The following is a 22,672-nucleotide window of genomic DNA, read 5'->3' on the forward strand; positions in this document are numbered from 1 at the left end:
TGTGAATTCTCCACCATGATCTGATCTCAAACATTTAATCTTCAATCCTATCTCAGTTTCCATTTTAGCCTTAAAGATTTTAAACTTTTCAAAAGCCTCAGATTTCTCCCTTATAAAAGTAACCCACATCATCCTAGAATAATCATCAATGATTAGCATAAAATATCTATCACCTTGAAAACTTTTAACTCTAGCAAAGCCAAACAAATTAGTATGAATAAGATCAAGAACATAATTAGATTTATCTTGTATACTCCTAAAAGGGGTTTTGACTTGTTTACCCATTGGACATTCTTTACATACCGGATTATAGGGCTTCACAATCTTAGGTATATCTCTAACTGCCTTAGTTGAACTGATCTTTACAATGAAATCAAAATTCACATGACATAGCCTCTTATGTCATAGCCAACTCTCATAAATTTGTGCAATCAAACATGTCTTCTCACCGGAATTGAAATAAAATATATTACCTTTTGTTTGTGTACCAGTTGCAATCTCCAAACCAAATTTGGTAATGATTTTGCATTTTCCATCCTTGAACTATAATTGAAATCCCTTATCCACCAATTGTCCTAAACTCAAAAGATTATGCTTCAAACCTTCAACAAAATAAACATTATTAGTATTGTTCTTACCATCCAATGATATAGTTCCTTTTCCTTTGATCATACATGTTTTGTCAGTTAATCCCATTATTTGCTAATCAGAAATTGCACACAAGAGGGCTTCTCTTGCTCTACAATCATTCTCAAGCTCCTTATCTAAGTTTTTCAAAGGAGGATTGTCAGATGCCAAATTATGAGGTGTAACACTATTCTGTGTGATCTCCCGAATATCCTTGCCAAGACATCTCAGATGTGTCTCCATCCGAATCTTCCATACTGTGTAATTTGTTCCATCAAGCCTAGGGATATTTCTCTGAAAGATAGCTCCAGATGAGCTGGATGAACTTGGATCTTCCTCAAGCAGTTAAGATTTCTATAGAGAGGACCAAAGCTCTGATACCAATTGTTAGACAGTTCAAATAACTAGAAGGCAACTGATAGGGGAGGGTGAATCAGTTGTCACAGATTACCAGAACCTTTAGCAATTAAAAATTTAATACCAGAACCCAAAAAATTAATACCAGAATGCTTAAACCAAATACTGGAATATCCGTTAAACCAATTAAGCATAAACAATAATCAGAGAATGAATACCATCCACATCACAACAAGATTTATACGTGGAAAAACCAGTAAAGGGAAAAACCACGGTGGGAAGAAAACCCACAATCAGATTATACTTCTACAGTAAGTATGTGAATTACAATTGAGGGGCTATCACTTGCAAGAAAGCAAACAACCTAGAGTGCACTGCTCAACACAAAAGGAGTCTCACTGACTACATAGAAATCTAGACTACAATCCGGAGGAATGAATGAACTGCAAAGATAACAACTCTTGTTCTTGAGTATAGTTCCACTTAAGCTCAATACCAGAGGACTAAATCCTCATACATAAACCCAACTCGATCTCTAATGATCGACCAAATCCTCTATCTGAATGATATTACATTATTCACACATTACATATCCATATCCCATTCCCTTAATATATGATCTACAATGAGATCTTACATCATATATATATAGACCCTTGACCATAAACAATCAGGTTGACCACTAGACAATAAACCAATTACATAATTACAAAACATGTCGGCCTTAGACAAAACAAATAATATCCAACACATAAGACATCCAAAACACATAATATCCAATCCATACATTACATTAAGTCGGTCCATAACCTAGATAACACCAGGACCCAAGATAGGTCTACATGCTAAAGAAATGATCTCCATTCACCAAGTCTTGAACATGATCACTATCAACATCCTAAATCCATACCAAAAGCTGCACCAACACCACTTATGCATATCATCAAAGATCTTCATCAAAGCTCTGCTAGTGAAACCCTCGCCAGAACCACAAGCGAAGCTTCCAAGCAAACATGACAACATCCGATCACCAAACCAAAACCAACTTACTAAATATGAACATTAGTATCATGAATAAGACAATTCCATTACCAAAGCATATCAGAGCATATTGGATCATGTTGAATGTCACAACCCTCCTTTATCACTTTTTTTGATTTAAAATACAAAACTCTATTTATATTCTTTGGATGAATTATGGAATGAATATTGTAAGGGAATAAATTAATAAACCACACACACATGGAAAATGCATATATATTTTAAAATTGTTATTTAATTTCCCTCACCCAAATTAAGGCACATGTTGTAGGAGGAATAAGAAGCTTCTAGAGGCTTCTCCACCTCCTTGCATGTAACTCCTCCCACTAAGCCTAATTAATTTGCATGGAGGCCAAATTGGGAGAAGAATCTCTTTTTTAAATTAAAAAAAATAGGTAGTGGGAAATGGTAATTTCTTTTATAAAATGGGAACAAGTTTCAAAGGAAAAGCTAGCTAATCTTGATAAGAAATTTCTGCAAGTTGAATTCTCTTTGGTAGTCCACTTCATTGGCAGCAAGGATTTTGTTGGAGGATTTTTCTTCAAATTGGAGGATCAAGGAGGACTCCACACCATCTTCAAGCATCCAGGTTCCTCCAAATTAGTTCATGCATCTCATTTTTATGGTAGATTAGATTTGATTAATTATGAGTATGAAATTTTAATCGTATTTTGTTAAAGAATTAGTTTAGATTTTGTAGAAAATGAGAATCCTGGTTTTAATAAGGTTCATTGTTAAAATTCTTGATATGAATTTAGTTTTTAGATTTTTGTAAAGAATGAGATTTATTGTAAAATAAGATTCATTGTTTAAATTTTAGTTTCAGATTTTAGAGAATAAAATTCATTGTTTTTGTCTTAAATTTTGTAGAATGAAATTCTTTTCTTTTGAAAATAAGATACATTAGTTTCAGATTTTAGAGAATAAAATTCATTGTTTTTGTCTTAAATTTTGTAGAATGAAATTCATTTCTTTTGAAAATAAGATACATTAGTTTCAGATTTTAGAGAATAAAATTCATTGTTTTATCTTGGATTTTGTAGAATGAAATTCATTTCTTTTGAAAATAAGATACATTAGTTTCAGATTTTAGAGAATAAAATTCATTGTTTTATCTTGGATTTTGTAGAATGAAATTCATTTCTTTTGAAAATAAGATACATTAGTTTCAGATTTTAGAGAATAAAATTCATTATTTTGTCTCAGATTTGTAGAATGAAATTCATTTTCTTTCTTGAAAATAAGATTCATTGTTCTAATTCTGATAAGAAATTAGTTTTCAAGTAAATGGAAATTAGATTATTATCTTCAGTTTATTTTGATAAAAATTAGATCTCCCTGTGTGTATAAATAAATCTCCTCCCTCTGTGAATGAATTTTCCCTGTGTAAAAATAAAAATAAAAATGGATAACTTTCTCTGTGAATGAAATCTTTTTTTCTTCCTGTGTAAAGGAATGAATTCCTTTCTCTGTGAATAAGCTTTCCCTGTGTAGGAAACAGAAGAAATGAAGAAAAGAAATAAACTCCCTCTATCTGTGAATGAATTTCCCTGTAGAAAACAAAGAAATGGAAAAAAAGGAATCCCTCTGGTTATTGTTTCATTTTGTCCCTAAGGCAAACCTGCAACATTATTAATTACCTATTTTTTTTGTTATAATACTCCTGTATAAAATGATAATGTCAATACTATAACAAATATATATATATATATATATATATATAAGTAACCCAAAAAAAATAAAAACAAAAAAAAATTAAAAAACGAAAATAAAACTCTCGAACTTCACCCTCGCCCGTAACGCATGGCGTTTTGCTTTAATGGTAGCCCGCATGCAGGGACGGTTACATAGTAACCGTTGCAGGGTACGGAGGGGCCCGCAGGGTCCCCTCATCCCTGCGGACCTGCGCATGCAGGGCCGCAGGGGTGATGGGACCCGTGGTCCCCACCCCGCAACCCTCTATATTATTATAAAACAATGCAAGCCCTCTTTGCCATTAAGTTAGAATTTAGTTTTTTTTTATTATTATTTAAGTTTCGAAATTTGAAATTGTAATTTGGTTATTTTTTTAAAAAAAAAAAAAAAGGAAACAAAGTTAATTTTTATTTAGTCTTTTTTTTCTTCTTTAGTTGATAATAATGACATTAGGAAATGATGATTTTTTTTTTCCTTAGTATGAATTTAAGGATATCGACTTTCAATTGAAAATAGGATTAATGTGTAGCAAGATTGTAATTAAACTATCCTAAATAAACTTTAAAATTTTTAAGACACTCGATTGAGATTAACTTACCTTATTACAAGTACTTAGATTTAATCGTTATTTTGGATTCGTTAAGTCATCTTTCATCATAGATTAATTGCTTTCGTTAATGGTTCATAGCATGCGAATTTTTTTAGGATAATTATATCTTCCATGCAATTACTATTATGCAAGTTCATTTGCTATGCAAATTACACTTCAAGTAGTTACTTCAATTATTTACGCTTTCATTTTGTCATTCGTAGTTAGAAAATTAAATAAAGGAAGTTGGAAAACCAAAACTAGCAGCGTTCGGTATATATGGTGCCTCTGGGTCACGCTTACGGGTAATGCCATCGTGTTGAACTACTGCACTTAGCGCCTAATAAAGCTGCATTAACGACGTCTGTGGCATCGTCCCTATAAATCGTCGGGGAGTAATAAGGGTCATTTGGAAGTTAAAAATCCAAGGGGCGGGTAATCCCTCTTGGATCGATAATTAATAAGATAACTTTTAATTGAATTTCACATCCGTTGAGATAAACCATAGTAAACCCCTCTTAGGGATGGTCTAGTTAAGAGCTCTCGTGAAAATGACTTTATTTATCTATTTATTCACCTCGAAGGGATATTGGTGATTTGTAATTGGGTGACGCTCATGTTAAGTATTAGGATCTAGTTATTTTGTTAGGCCACAAGCAATAGGCCATCTTGAGCCTTCGCTTAAGTGCTACCTTCGTGGGTAGCAACCGCAGAGAAACTGTCTGGGACACTGACCCTAGAAAGGGTTGCGTACCCACAAAAATCAGTTTACATCAAACCATAGATTAGAAGATAGAACTACATACTTTACGCCTTGATCCCACGCCGAAGTGGGTATGTAGGCAGTCTTGGGACGGAGTTGTCCCTCGTACTCAGGCATTCGTGGGTGGGGTCTAGGCTTGGTTGAGTAAGAATCCTAATCGAAAGATAAGATAATCAAACTCAATTCAATGCATACTCGGAAGGAATCCCGTATGGATTCGCTTGACTTCCCGAGGCTTTAAGCCAAATTCCGAGGCGGAATTCAAGCTTGTCTTATTTTCTTATTACTCCTAAGGACGGCGACCTCGGTGCATTCTTGTTAGAAGAATGTAGTACTTAGTGAGTGGCTCAGGACCCGAATGGTCCCGATGAGTCTAAGTCTCTGGCCAGAGCATCTCCTATCCCGTTTGGATGGATGCCTACCCTGTATGGGTAGATGCCTATCCCGTATTTGATAGATGAAATTTACGTCCCGTATGGACAACTGCCTAACCCGTATGGTTAGAAGCTCATCCCGAATGGATGAATGCCCAGTCCTATTTGGATGGATGCCCAGAGTATGCAATTGAATAAAACGTAATAAAGAAAAAAAAAATATACTCAATTTTTGTTGGATCAATTTTGGTGGGTTATTACATGTGGTATTAGAGCAAAGGTTCAAATCTAGGCCTTGTGCTCACTTCAATTTATTCAACTAAGGGAATGTTTTACAATAATAGAAATTAAATTTTATTCTTCAGAAAGAAACTAACTACATAATTTAACTTCCAGGTAAAACCTCGAATGGCAAGAGGAAGAGGAAGAGGAAGAGGAAGAGGAAGAGGAAGAGGAAGGGGTAATGGAAGACGTACTAGGAGTCAAAGGGAGGAAAACCATGAGGAAAGCCATGAGGAAAACCATGAAGGAAACCACGAGGAAGATCATGAAGAGGATCGACACAACCTAGGTAATAACGGAGATGGGGTCCAAGCTATAATCGACCTTCTAACCGAACAAAGAGATAAAATCAACTTCCTGGAACAATCACTGCAGGACCTTAGGGAAAGGCAGAATGACTATGAGAATAGAAGTGGTACCGAGAATGGAAACCCTGGTAGCAATCAAGGAAATGTGATGGGTAATGGAAAGGAAAATAACATATTAGAACTCTCCAAGGATTTGAAGAAAATCACCCCTCCTAAGTTCGATGGGAGGCAGATTGGTGAAGGGGCTGAGAATTGGCTAAATGAAATGGAGAAATATTTTGAGCTAAGAGATTTCAGCGAAACAACTAAGGCTTTATGGGGCTCCTATCAACTCACAGGGGAGGCGGCTAGTTGGTGGACCAACACCAAGGAACAAAATGGGTATAACAGGGATACAATCACATGGGATCAATTTGTTCACCATTTTCGAGATAGGTGGCTTCCTCAATTGTTCTTTGATGAGAAAGTGACAGAATTCCATAACCTACGTCAAGGGTCCCTATCCGTTCAACAATATTGGGATAAATTCGCCAAGTTGCTTAAGTATGTGCCTATGTACCAAAGGGATGAAGAAGGCCAAGCAAGGAAGTTCATTTTGGGGCTGAATACCAACATAGGGGCAGAGGTTGACATGCATGGACCCAGAAATATGAATGAAGTACTTGAAAAGTCCCTAAGGCAAGAGAGGAAGATTCAGACACTAGCAGGACGAAACTATAATGGGAATCACTCATTCAAAAGGAAGCAAGAATTCAATGGAAACACTAATTTCAACAAGGGTCAAAGGAATAACTCTTCCGAAAGGAGACCACCGCCTAATCAATATCAGAGGAATGGAAATGATAATAACAGGGGCAACAATAATAGGGGCAATGATAACAGGGGCAATAATAACAGGGGCAATGATAACAGAGGCAACTATAACAGGAATGACCAACAGAACAGGATAACTTATCCACCCAGGGGAAATGAAACAAGGAATGATCCCCCTAGAAATCAAGGTAGGAGAGGTCCTCCAGGCGGATGCTTTATGTGCGGGGAAAATCATTTTGCCAGAGACTGCCCCAGGATGCAAGGACAAATTAGAGCCAATCAACCCCAACAAGGGCCCCAACAGAGGATTCATGCAGCAGTTAGGAACCAAAGAAGAAGATACCAGAATGTTCCCGTGGAAACTACAGGTACACTATTTGAACAACCAATATCAATTCTAATTGACACGGGATCATCTGAATGTTTCATCTCACCTGAATTAGTGAACAAATATGCATTTAAAGTTAATCAAATGGAGTCATCATGGACGGTTCAATATGGGGATAAGGCAACTAGAGAAGTAACTAAGTGCTTACCAAGGGCAAAGGTACAATTCCCTGAGTTCGAAACAAGGGTAGATCTCTATGTGGCACCCTTAGGATTATATGATGTAATTATGGGAATGAGTTGGTTAGCAGACCATCAAGCTAATGTAGATTGTTATAGCAAAATTGTTGAATGTTTGGATGATGGGGGGAAAAGAGTCAAAATCCAAGGAAAGTTTAAACCCATTAATGTAGAAACTATCTCAGCAATGCAATTAAAGAAGGAAAGGAGAAGAGGAGGACAAATCTTTATGGTCGAATTTGATGAAGGGAAGGAGGAAAATACACCAACATTTGAAAATACCCCTTTCTTAAGAGAGTTTAGGGATGTTTTTCCAGAAGAACTACCCGGTTTACCCCCTAAGAGAAAGTTTGACTTTTCTATCGAAGTACTCCCAGGAGCTGAACCAGTATCAAAGGCACCTTACCGGATGAACACAACCGAATTACAAGAGCTCAAAATGCAATTAGAGGAACTCTTAGCTAAGGGATTAATAAGGCCAAGTGTATCACCATGGGGAGCGCCAGTTTTATTTGTTAAGAAGAAGGATGGAACCTTAAGGCTATGCATCGACTATAGGATGTTGAACAAAGTTACCATAAAGAATAGGTATCCCTTACCTCGCATAGAGGACCTTTTTGACCAAATGAAAGGAGCGGCAGTTTTCTCCAAGATAGATCTTCGGTCAGGGTACCATCAACTCAGAATTAAGGAAGAAGACATTCCAAAGACAGCTTTCAGGACGAGATATGGACACTATGAATTCACAGTAGTTCCTTTTGGAGTAACTAATGCCCCAGCTGCATTCATGAACCTGATGAATAGTGTATTCCATGACTACTTGGATAAGTTTGTTTTGGTATTCTTGGATGACATTTTGATTTATTCTAGAAATGAAGAGGAACATTTAGCGCACCTACAGATTGTTTTGCAAAGATTGAGAGAACATAAGTTATATGGAAAATTGTCCAAATGCGCCTTCTTTGAGGAAAAGATTCACTATCTTGGGCATATAATATCGAAGGAAGGAATAGCAGTCGACCCAGATAAAATAAAGGCGATAGTAGAATGGCCAATCCCTAAGAATGTTTCAGAGGTAAGAAGCTTTATGGGGCTAGCAGGTTACTATAGGAGGTTTGTGGAAGGATTCTCTAAGATAGCAAATCCCATCACCTCGTTGCAACGGAAGGGCAAAAGGTTTGTATGGACCGAGCAAAGTGATAAGGCATTTCAAATCTTGAAGGGAAAACTAACTTCAGCACCCATTCTAAAGGTACCAGACCCAAATGGACACTTCACAGTTGTAACAGATGCTTCTATTGAAGGGTTAGGTGGGGTACTTGTCCAAGATGAAGGGGTAGTGGCTTATGAATCTAGGAAGCTAAAGACTCATGAAGTCAATTATGCACCCCACGACTTAGAGTTGGCAGCAATTGTGCATGCCCTGCAAAAGTGGAGACATTTCTTACTAGGGAAGCCCTTTGAGCTTAAGTCGGACAACCAAGGGCTAAAATACATCTTTACCCAACCTCACTTAAATGCCAGACAAAGAAGGTGGCTAGAGTTCTTAAGCGAATATGACTTTGAGATCGAATATATTAAGGGGAAAGAAAATAGGGTGGCAGATGCCTTAAGTAGGAGAAGACACTTGATGACTATAGCAACCTTCAAAACCTCTTTCAAAAAGCAAATAATGGATGAACAAGGACATGACCCATGGTATGAGCAAGTCGAATTAACTATAAGACACAACCCGACCGACCCTAAGGTTGAAGGGTACACATTTGATGAAGATGGGCTACTCAGATACAATAACAGAATCTATGTTCCTAATTCAGGGAATTTAAGGGAAGTAGTTTTATCGGAGGCTCACAATGCCCCTTATTCAGGCCACCCAGGAGTTAACAAACTTTATGCAGATCTAAAGAAGTTATACTTTTGGCAAGGGTTGAAGAACGATATTGTCAAGTATGTAGCCAAATGTTTGGAGTGTCAAAGAGTCAAGGCAGAACATAGGCACCCAGCTGGATTGTTACAATCGCACGATGTACCCCAACATAAGTGGCAAGTTATTAGTATGGATTTTGTACAAGGGCTACCCATGTCACCTTCTAGGCATGATGCAATAATGGTGGTAATTGACAAGCTCACTAAGGTGGCACACTTTATACCAGGAAATCTGACAGATGATGCACCCACCTTGGCTAGACGTTTCATTAAGGAGATAGTTAGGTTGCACGGAGTACCAGAGAAAATCATATCAGACAGAGATGCAAGATTCACTTCCAGGTTTTGGACCACACTTCAATCAGCCCTAGGGACTCAACTAAATTTTAGCACCGCATACCACCCGGAAACCGACGGTCAGACAGAAAGGACAAATCAGATTATGGAAGACCTACTTCGTATGTACTGCATGGACCAACAGAGAAAATGGGAAGAGTACCTACCTTTGGTAGAGTTTGCCTACAATAATACATATCAAACATCTTTGGGAATGGCACCTTTTGAAGCTTTGTATGGTAGACCATGTCGAACACCTTTGAGTTGGGATAGTCTTGAAGATAGAGTGATTATTGGGCCAGATATGTTGAGAGAAATGGAAAGGAAAACTAAGGAAATTAGGCAAAGGTTGAAGGAAGCCTCGGATAGGCAGAAGAGTTATGCAGATAAAAACAGAACACCAAGGGAGTTTGAAGTAGGAGAGAAAGTCTTCCTAAGGGTTAGGCCACACAAGAGTTCCATAAGATTTGGGAAAAAGACTAAGCTTGCACCTCGTTATGTCGGACCCTTTGAAATATTGGGAAGAATTAATCCAGTTGCTTATCGGTTAGCCTTGCCTCCCCAATTGAGCCGAATCCATGATGTCTTCCATGTATCTCTTCTTAAGAAATATGTACCTGATGAGAAACACATTTTGAATTGGGATGCCTTGCAGGTCCAAGAAATGGGGGGAATAATGATAGAGCCATTCAGAATCTTGGAGAGGCGCCAGTGCCAGTTGCGCAACAGAGAGGTTGATCAGTGCAAAGTGCAATGGGACCAGTACGACGAGAAGAATGCCACCTGGGAGGATACTAAGGAGATGCAGCAGCTATTTCCCTTTTTGTTTTGAACATGAACTATAAACTCTTTTGAATACATTTAATAAGTGCATCGGGACGATGCACCGATTAAGGGGGGGAGGATGTCACAACCCTCCTTTATCACTTTTTTTGATTTAAAATACAAAACTCTATTTATATTCTTTGGATGAATTATGGAATGAATATTGTAAGGGAATAAATTAATAAACCACACACACATGGAAAATGCATATATATTTTAAAATTGTTATTTAATTTCCCTCACCCAAATTAAGGCACATGTTGTAGGAGGAATAAGAAGCTTCTAGAGGCTTCTCCACCTCCTTGCATGTAACTCCTCCCACTAAGCCTAATTAATTTGCATGGAGGCCAAATTGGGAGAAGAATCTCTTTTTTAAATTAAAAAAAATAGGTAGTGGGAAATGGTAATTTCTTTTATAAAATGGGAACAAGTTTCAAAGGAAAAGCTAGCTAATCTTGATAAGAAATTTCTGCAAGTTGAATTCTCTTTGGTAGTCCACTTCATTGGCAGCAAGGATTTTGTTGGAGGATTTTTCTTCAAATTGGAGGATCAAGGAGGACTCCACACCATCTTCAAGCATCCAGGTTCCTCCAAATTAGTTCATGCATCTCATTTTTATGGTAGATTAGATTTGATTAATTATGAGTATGAAATTTTAATCGTATTTTGTTAAAGAATTAGTTTAGATTTTGTAGAAAATGAGAATCCTGGTTTTAATAAGGTTCATTGTTAAAATTCTTGATATGAATTTAGTTTTTAGATTTTTGTAAAGAATGAGATTTATTGTAAAATAAGATTCATTGTTTAAATTTTAGTTTCAGATTTTAGAGAATAAAATTCATTGTTTTTGTCTTAAATTTTGTAGAATGAAATTCTTTTCTTTTGAAAATAAGATACATTAGTTTCAGATTTTAGAGAATAAAATTCATTGTTTTTGTCTTAAATTTTGTAGAATGAAATTCATTTCTTTTGAAAATAAGATACATTAGTTTCAGATTTTAGAGAATAAAATTCATTGTTTTATCTTGGATTTTGTAGAATGAAATTCATTTCTTTTGAAAATAAGATACATTAGTTTCAGATTTTAGAGAATAAAATTCATTGTTTTATCTTGGATTTTGTAGAATGAAATTCATTTCTTTTGAAAATAAGATACATTAGTTTCAGATTTTAGAGAATAAAATTCATTATTTTGTCTCAGATTTGTAGAATGAAATTCATTTTCTTTCTTGAAAATAAGATTCATTGTTCTAATTCTGATAAGAAATTAGTTTTCAAGTAAATGGAAATTAGATTATTATCTTCAGTTTATTTTGATAAAAATTAGATCTCCCTGTGTGTATAAATAAATCTCCTCCCTCTGTGAATGAATTTTCCCTGTGTAAAAATAAAAATAAAAATGGATAACTTTCTCTGTGAATGAAATCTTTTTTTCTTCCTGTGTAAAGGAATGAATTCCTTTCTCTGTGAATAAGCTTTCCCTGTGTAGGAAACAGAAGAAATGAAGAAAAGAAATAAACTCCCTCTATCTGTGAATGAATTTCCCTGTAGAAAACAAAGAAATGGAAAAAAAGGAATCCCTCTGGTTATTGTTTCATTTTGTCCCTAAGGCAAACCTGCAACATTATTAATTACCTATTTTTTTTGTTATAATACTCCTGTATAAAATGATAATGTCAATACTATAACAAATATATATATATATATATATATATATATATATATATATATATATATATATATATATATATATATATACATATATATATATATATATATATATATATATATAAGTAACCCAAAAAAAATAAAAACAAAAAAAAATTAAAAAACGAAAATAAAACTCTCGAACGTCACCCTCGCCCGTAACGCATGGCGTTTTGCTTTAATGGTAGCCCGCATGCAGGGACGGTTACATAGTAACCGTTGCAGGGTACGGAGGGGCCCGCAGGGTCCCCTCATCCCTGCGGACCTGCGCATGCAGGGCCGCAGGGCCGCAGGGGTGATGGGACCCGTGGTCCCCACCCCGCAACCCTCTATATTATTATAAAACAATGCAAGCCCTCTTTGCCATTAAGTTAGAATTTAGTTTTTTTTTATTATTATTTAAGTTTCGAAATTTGAAATTGTAATTTGGTTATTTTTAAAAAAAAAAAAAAAAAGGAAACAAAGTTAATTTTTATTTAGTCTTTTTTTTCTTCTTTAGTTGATAATAATGACATTAGGAAATGATGATTTTTTTTTTCCTTAGTATGAATTTAAGGATATCGACTTTCAATTGAAAATAGGATTAATGTGTAGCAAGATTGTAATTAAACTATCCTAAATAAACTTTAAAATTTTTAAGACACTCGATTGAGATTAACTTACCTTATTACAAGTACTTAGATTTAATCATTATTTTGGATTCGTTAAGTCATCTTTCATCATAGATTAATTGCTTTCGTTAATGGTTCATAGCATGCGAATTTTTTTAGGATAATTATATCTTCCATGCAATTACTATTATGCAAGTTCATTTGCTATGCAAATTACACTTCAAGTAGTTACTTCAATTATTTACGCTTTCATTTTGTCATTCGTAGTTAGAAAATTAAATAAAGGAAGTTGGAAAACCAAAACTAGCAGCGTTCGGTATATATGGTGCCTCTGGGTCACGCTTACGGGTAATGCCGTCGTGTTGAACTACTGCACTTAGCGCCTAATAAAGCTGCATTAACGACGTCTGTGGCATCGTCCCTATAAATCGTCGGGGAGTAATAAGGGTCATTTGGAAGTTAAAAATCCAAGGGGCGGGTAATCCCTCTTGGATCGATAATTAATAAGATAACTTTTAATTGAATTTCACATCCGTTGAGATAAACCATAGTAAACCCCTCTTAGGGATGGTCTAGTTAAGAGCTCTCGTGAAAATGACTTTATTTATCTATTTATTCACCTCGAAGGGATATTGGTGATTTGTAATTGGGTGACGCTCATGTTAAGTATTAGGATCTAGTTATTTTGTTAGGCCACAAGCAATAGGCCATCTTGAGCCTTCGCTTAAGTGCTACCTTCGTGGGTAGCAACCGCAGAGAAACTGTCTGGGACACTGACCCTAGAAAGGGTTGCGTACCCACAAAAATCAGTTTACATCAAACCATAGATTAGAAGATAGAACTACATACTTTACGCCTTGATCCCACGCCGAAGTGGGTATGTAGGCAGTCTTGGGACGGAGTTGTCCCTCGTACTCAGGCATTCGTGGGTGGGGTCTAGGCTTGGTTGAGTAAGAATCCTAATCGAAAGATAAGATAATCAAACTCAATTCAATGCATACTCGGAAGGAATCCCGTATGGATTCGCTTGACTTCCCGAGGCTTTAAGCCAAATTCCGAGGCGGAATTCAAGCTTGTCTTATTTTCTTATTACTCCTAAGGACGGCGACCTCGGTGCATTCTTGTTAGAAGAATGTAGTACTTAGTGAGTGGCTCAGGACCCGAATGGTCCCGATGAGTCTAAGTCTCTGGCCAGAGCATCTCCTATCCCGTTTGGATGGATGCCTACCCTGTATGGGTAGATGCCTATCCCGTATTTGATAGATGAAATTTACGTCCCGTATGGACAACTGCCTAACCCGTATGGTTAGAAGCTCATCCCGAATGGATGAATGCCCAGTCCTATTTGGATGGATGCCCAGAGTATGCAATTGAATAAAACGTAATAAAGAAAAAAAAAATATACTCAATTTTTGTTGGATCAATTTTGGTGGGTTATTACATTGAATCCAATCCAACCAGAAACCATACATCCTACTGGGACCAGAAGAGCATCGGTAAAGCATCCAAAATAACTAGTGTTGACATCAATGACAAAACATCAATGCAACACATAATAAATTCCTCCGAATGGCCAACATGGAAAATGTTTCACCATCATGCATAAGAAAGGATATGATGGACACAATGGTCTTAGACTACAAAAACAAGTAGTCATAAAACTAATTATACCAAAGACACAACCTAAGAATAGAGGATTGGGAATTAAACAATTACAAATTGGCTCCTCTAATACTAAGTTGACCTCAAGTGAAAAAGGGAGCACCTCTAGCAATGATTTGACACCTAAGGAAAACCATATTGATATTGATTCCAATGAGCTGGAATAAGATTCTTATTCCTCCAATTTCTAATGGGTGTAAATTATGTCTTATCTTTATAATCTTTTTATTCCATTTAATTACCATTTTCTCCTCTTTCCTAAGCCTTTTTCCATTAATTATTAGGGAAAATGAATAATGTTTGATAGGTTTTTAAGAGATGAAAGAATAGTTCCTAAATGCCAAAATCATTCAAAGAAGTAACAAATTCTGATTGGCTTTGCTACATGAACTTTGTGTGAAGGAGGAACCGTCCATGGGAATAAAACTATGGACACAAAATTGAACTAATTGTTGTAGGATTAATACTGTTTCTATTTCTATGTCCTATTTTGAGTCAGCTGTTTAGAACTTCTATGGTTTGCAGCCTGCGTCCAAACCATAAATTATGTATGGTATGTTTGTTGGCTAGCGAGCATAACAAACCTTTGTTTTATTTTGATAATACCCGATGAGCTAAGATGTATATATGTGTGTGAGATATCAAGACATTTAATAGATATACACAAACTTTAGCAGATTGTTTTTATCTTTCATTCGTAGATGATTTTATATAGCGTGCTGGTTAAGATAAAGTAAAGCATTTTCATTTTTTGCTCACCACAAGAACTAGAGGAAGGGCCTCGTCTTGGAACCCTGGTGAGATTGTTTATATTTGTGTTTGTGTTACTTGTTAGGTGTGGTTTTATTTCTATTTCATGAATGGTTCATTGTGTGTTCATTTCTATTCAGTGTAAGTTCTAGTGAGTGCCTACAATTCAATTTAAATATCACTTGTGAAAAGGGATTATAATTTTGTTTGCATAATTCGTTCAATGATACCTTGTGAGATATATCTGTGACTTGAGAAACAGGGTGCACATAACTATTGTTGTACTTACTACATTAAGTCTTATTCCATTATGTTCTATTATACTTGATATTGAGCTCATTCCTGTATGCTTCATCTATAGTCCGCCATACTCTGATATACCCCATCAACACCGATCTTTATGTCGCATTTTACCTACTTCATTTCCTTCCATCAAACTAAACCTCCCATCACACTTCAACCTCTTGTCGTAGATTGAATTTCCTATCATTTACATTTTCTCTATTTAAATTTGGTGACTATGGTTTCTTTTATAAATTAAAGCTCTTAGAAGTGGTGTGAATTCAGTTTTACATTTAGATCTAGTAAAGAAGTAATTTTATTTTCTTTGAATTTAGGATAGTTTGTTTTGATTTCTTAAAAGGAAGTGTTCCAATTTTGCAAGAGAGTCTGTTTTGATTCAAAAGTGCATTATAGTTCAATTCTTAGAATAGCAAGGGTACTTCAATTCCACTAGAGTGAGTAATTGATTTAATCCTTGGACATAGATTAAAGAGTGTTCTTTGGAGAGTGTGAGTTTAAATTCAAACTATAGCTGTATTCATCCCCACTTAGTTCATTATCTTCATCCCTTAGGTAAACAACCACAATATCCTTCACAAGTCTACGGATCCCAGATTGACATAGTTAGGAGGAAACTGAAGGAACCAATATTCAAAATGCAACATAATATAAAAATTGCTCATATTTAAGCCCTCAGCTTTACCCAATAGTTCCTATGCTCTTGATAATGTCTTTATTGACCCTAACAATTGACCCCTTGAAGATAAACATATGGACATTCCCCCTCTTGTGAAAACTTTTCCTAGAGATTGGATCTAGAACTTTTTTTAATCCTAGTACATTATTGGAATAAAGTGATAACATAAACAATGAAATAGACTCTGATGAAATATTTATCATGACCATTCCCTCTTCATCCCAAGACCTTTATTATACCAATGATAAAATGCCCTTAGTATACCCTAATCTTATAGATTGAGACCAACAAAGACCATTGAGCTTAGATTGTTTTGTAAATGATGAAACTATTGTTGAATTCTTTGAGCTTTAGGAAGGTATACCATTGGGAGATCACAAAAAAAGCTTCAATATAGACCTGGATACCACAACATATGTTGGGGAGTCAACTCCATCTTCTATTTGCAAAAAATATAGATAGAGATAATGAAAAAAGAGAAAAGAATGGGTCACATGGTGAAAACCACAAGGCACCTCTAGACCACAAAAAAAGTAAAAATAAAGGACGTATTTGAGGCTGAAAACCTCTTTGAGGTGCCCAAGGATGGAAGATTGGACATACCCCCATCACATAGGAAAGATCTCCACTACAAGTAGAGTTGAAACAAGAAATCATTTTGGGGACAACATACAATTCAAAAATCACCAAATTTGTGGCTTCTTTGACAACACAAGAAAAGGTGGATTTTATTAAGTTTTTCATGGAAGGATGGATCAATTTTGCATGGTCATATGCAAACGTTCTAGGGCTTGATCAAGAAGTGGTTCTTTAGCATTTACCATTGCAACTGGGTGCTAAAATAGTCAAACAAAAACTATAGAAAATGCATCCCTAGATTGCCTTGCTAGTCAAAGTTGAATGCAAGAAATTGCTAGGCGTGGGCTTCATCAGGCCCATTGACTATGTAGAGTGGATTTTTAATTTACAATTAGTAAGAAAGCCTATTGGGGGAATTAGAATATGCACTAATTTTAGGGATCTCAATAAAGCATGTTTGAAGGATGACTTTGCCCATCATTGATATTATAGTGGACATGACAACTGGTTATGAGATGTTATTGTTAATGAATGGCTTTTTTGGATACAATCGGGTCATGATATCCCCTAAAAATCAGCATAAAACAAATTTCATGTTCCCTTTGGTCTCATTAATGGTAGAGCAACCAATCAAAGGATGATGACAACCATATTTCATGATTTCATGCATGTGCATCAATGAAAGATTATGTAGATGACCTATTATGAAAATCAATCACTAGAGATAGTCATCTAAGTATATTGGATGTGATCTTTGAAATAATGGAGAAGTACAAACTCTAGTTAAACTTTAACAAATGTGTCTTCGAGGTGGTATCAAGTAAGTTCTTAGATTACATTGTTTCTCCTAGAGGCATAGTGGTGGACCTAGGAAAAGTAAAATCAATAATGGATATGCCTCTTCCTTGAAATTGAAACAATTGAGAAGTATTCAGGGTAAGCTTCAATCCATTTAGATATTTATTGCACAATTGGCTAACAAATATCACCCCTTTTAACATTTGCTCCACAAAGGGGATAACTTTCAAATGGAATGATCAATGTCAACAAGCATTTCAATAGCGAAAAAGCTACTCGCTATCTCTGCCAGTCCTGATGCCTCCAATTGAAGGAAAACAATTCATCTTGTACATCTTTACAAGATCAAAAACTTTAGGATCTCTCTTAGCATAGCACAATGAAGAAAGAAAAGAGAGAGCAATATACTACATCATTAGAACTCTTATCGGCTATGAATTGAATTACACTACTATTAAGTGTGCATGCCTAGCAGTTTTCTTCACTACCCAAAAGCTTAGACATTATATGTTGAATCATAAAACACTACTTGTGGAAAATATAGATCCATTGAAGTACTTTCTCAACAAGGCCATCCTAACAAGGCAATTAGCTAAATGGGTCATGATTTTAAGCGAGTTTGATATTGAGTATGTGAGTTGAAAAAGAAATAAAAGTGCAAGTCATAACTGATCAACTATTAGATACCCTAATTAAAGATGATCACCCATTATTGTCTGACTTTCTAAACGAGTTAGTATTCATTATTGTACCTTCTATTGAATGGTATCTTTTCTTTGATGGCTCACATACAAGACATGGCTCGGGGGTAGGAATTTTGTTTCTCACTCCATAAGGAGATACAATCCCCAAATCTTATAGGACAAATTTTGAATTACAAACAACATTTCAAAATATAAGGCTTTGGTCACATGACCAAGAATTATAGTGCAATGGGATATCAAGAATCTTCATGTGTATGGTGATTCGCAGCTGGTCATCTATCAGGTAAATGATGATTGGGAGACAAAGGATGAACAATTGGTCCCCTATAAGAAATTGGTTGACTTCTACAAGACCAAATTTTCTACAATCATATTCAAACAAGTACCATGATTGTGGAACAAACCAGAAAATGCTAGGGTCACAATTGCATCCATTCTTGATATGTCGCAAAATATCGAGAAATGTGAATGTTTAGTGGAACAACTGTTGCTACCCTCTTTTGAAGGAAAAGTATTCAAGATTGTGTGTAAAATTGTTTGTCTTAATTCTCCTTGGTACCAATATATCTATTGTATACACATAAAAATGGCTATGAGAAATTAAATTAATATTTTATATCTATTTAATAATTATTTTTCTATTAAATAGTTAATTTGAAAAGATTAATTTATTTAATTCATTTCATGTCCTTCTATTAACTAGTTTAGTTGAAATATTTTATTAATGAATTCATTTATCCTTTTCCTCTATTTAATTAATTAAATATCTAATATTTAATTATTCCTCTAATCAATTAAATATCTAATATTTAATGGTTATTCCTCTATCCTATAGTCTCAAATATTAAATAATTTTTAAATTATTTAATTTAATTTCCAACTCATCTTCCATCTCCACTTCATCTTTCCTTTGGCAACTCATCCATCATCTAGCTAAATTAATTCAACAAAATTAAAACAAATAAAACATTTATTAGACACTTATCTCCGACTTCCAAAATAAATAAAATATTGTGTATGTACGCATATTTCTTAACCTTCTTATATATTCTCTCCAACATCCCTACATCTTAGGAAGGACTTGATTCCACTTGTCCTCTCATGCTTAAATATTCTCTAACCATCCCTAGATTCCCTCAATCAACAACCCAGTCAAGGTGAGATGAGTGACACTTGTCTTCTCTTTCCCCCTTTCTCTCAACCTTCACCTTTGCTCACAGCCATCCAAATTTGCAGATCTGATCATGACCGTTGATCCAATAAACATCATCTTATCCTCTCAAAGTTTATAAATCTGGGATTTTGAGTTGAGAAAGAGTTATTCTTCAAGTTAATCTTCAAGTGAGTTTTCAAGTTAACAATTTGAGTAAACTTATGCATCCCTGATTTTTTACCTTGAATCAATTTAGCAATTTAGCATAATAATTTAGGATAATCATTTAACATAATCATTTAGCTTTAAATCATTTTCATTGCATATCATAGTATCAGTTATCAATGCATTCTTCATATGCCATCTTGGAATCTACCAGTACTTGTCTAAGAGCACATCATCTACAACCAAGAATAGTGGAGTTAGGACACAATGAGACTTAAATAGTGAAGGTAAAAAAAAAAATTAATTTTAATATTCATTTCATGTAGTTTCATTGGTTGAATTTGGATTTCCTGTAGCATTTCCTTTGTATTTTGTGAAACTAACATGTTGCAGGTAGTATTCTAATAATGAAATTCAAGTCCACATTTTGGCGCCCACCGTGGGGTTGGAGCCTCATATATATCTTTCTAATATCCTGTCTAGTTCTCGCAAACATAATTTTAATGCATTTGTAATCTAGATTCACCCCTCTGTGAGTTCTGATAGTGCTTTTGTTTAATAGATTAGCACTTTTGTCTCACAAGTTAGCGCATTTGACATTTAGGTTAGTGCTTTTGTCTGCAAATCAACACATTTAATTCTTAGATTAGCATTTTTGTCTCTAAGATTAATGCATTTTTCATTTTGGTTAGCGCTTTTGTCAGTGAATTTTTTTTTTTAGTCTGCACTGTAAGACCCTCCCCAACCAAGCTTTGATTAACTTACTTGACCATGTTTGACCCTATTAATAAATAATATAATTCAATAGGATGGGCTATGTTAGACAGATAGATTGGTGAGAAAAGTAATTAAACCAAGTTATAGAATCATTTCACCTTGTGGTGTACATTTTGATGTGTTATGAATTTGAAATCCTTAAAGATCCACTGATTGGATAATCTTGATCTAACATATGTTAGCTATATCTGGATTTGCAGAACTTTATTATGGTGTTGGAAATATGATGTGTATCTTATGAATGAATGAAATTATGATAATTATGATAATGGCTTATGTGGATAAATTGGGATATATGAGATACTGATTTGTTAATGTCAATTGTATGCAGAGTGTTTGATGTGTATTCTTATTCATGTGTTTTATATTATATGAGGTTATTTGGAATTACTAATGTGTAATTGAAGTGCACAGGAAAATTATCCATGTGACCATGGAAACATTATGGAGAACCAAACCTAGATCTATGTACGTTCGTAAAACCAGGGTTTGTCTATTTGGAGAGACAACACCCCATTTATATCATATTTTATTTGTGAAAGTGAATGTGGCATGTGTGTTAAATTGAATTTATTAAATTGTGTAAATCCAACAAGAGACAAAATTTCATGTGTAGTTTTGTAAAAGTATTTTTATTGTGTCACTTGACACATGTGTTGATTTATGTCTTGATTTTTGAATTGTCTCTTGGAGGGAGTTGTTTTAACCATAGCTTTTTCAAATAAGTTAATGTGGTTCTATACTTTCCTTGGGTAGAGAATATTTGGGGTGGTCAACTTAGGTTTGACCCGAAAATTAACTTCAGATGGGTTTAATAAGGGTTAAATGGACTCCTAGGGGTAGTTTAAAGGTGTTTCCTAAAGCCCATAAGGTATACCTAAGTGTTAGGAGTAATTTTACGCATGTGACAACTCCCATGTGACTGTTTAATCATCCCAAAAAGTGAGTTTTCTAAGATGTGCGAAAATTGAATTTAGAAGGCATCATCTAGGTTAGTTAACTTTCCTTTTTGATGAGAGATCCCTTTTGATCTTTTTCTGACTTTTCCTTTTTCAATTTTAGAAACCTGTGAGAACTCTCACTGAGGTCTTCTTAGGCAAGAATGAGAGATTTTGGGGGTAATCACCCACTCTCCATTTTTGGAGACAAGGCAATTTTGAAAGGGAAGGAATTGGTATAGGAATTGGGCTAAGTGTAGAGAAACAAGGATTGTGGAATTGGGCTGCTCATCCTCAACTAATCTAGCATACCTTTGGGCAGTTTGAAGGCTGGTTTAACTTCTCTTTGTATTGTTTTCATGTTGCATGTTATGTTGAAAAGATTTGCTCATAAGAAAAGGCTAGTTCTTGCATTTTTCTTTTGTGAAAATTATTACGCATTATGTCTTTTATTTCTTGTATGAATTCTGTGTTTTGGGAGTAACCAAGACCTCCTACTCTTGGGAAAGAGGAGGGTCTTGTGGGTGGTAGAAGTTTGACAGCCCTTGAGTGAGAGGCTCTCGTTGTGAGAGTGATCTCGAGGAATATTTATGTGACCCTTGCTACATGGCTTGTTTATGCATTTAGGGGTCATAAGGAAGGAAATAAGGCATGAATGTCTTGAGGGGCATAAGGATGTGGGGTTATTATACTTATGATAAATATTTGTTTGCCATGAGGTGGCTTTGTCTTTTGCCATTCTTGCAGTCTCCTCAGGGTACTTGGTCCATTATGTAAGGCCTTCCCCAAACCAAGCTTTGATTAACTTAGTTGACCATGTTTGACCCTATTAATAAATGCCTTATAATTCAATAAAATGGACCGTGTTAGGCAGATAGATTGGTGAGAAAAGTAATTGAACCAAGTTATAGAGTTATTGCACCTTGTGGTGTACATTTTGATGTGTTATGAATTTGAAATCCTAAAAGATCCATTGATTTGATAATCTTGATTTAACGTATGTCAGCTATGTTTGGATGTAGAACTTGTATGATTCCGTGATTGGATAACATTGACGAATGTTGATGCTTCATTTATATGCTCTATGATAAAGAACTCTATATGATTCTAGAATAGGATAAATTGGAGATGATGTATGCCATTATTGGATTTGCAGGAATTTATTATGATAATAAAATTAAGATTTATGTTTTATGTGTGGACCAAAATTACGAGAATTATGATAATTGCTTATGTGGATTTAATTGGATATGAGATATATTGAATTGTTCAAATGAAAATTGTATGTGAAGTGTTTGATGTGTATTCTAATTTATGTGTTTAATATTATACGAGGTTATTGGAAA

The sequence above is a fragment of the Cryptomeria japonica genome, chromosome 2 (assembly GCF_030272615.1).
Source record: "Cryptomeria japonica chromosome 2, Sugi_1.0, whole genome shotgun sequence".
In the NCBI taxonomy this organism is placed as follows: Eukaryota; Viridiplantae; Streptophyta; class Pinopsida; order Cupressales; family Cupressaceae; genus Cryptomeria; species Cryptomeria japonica.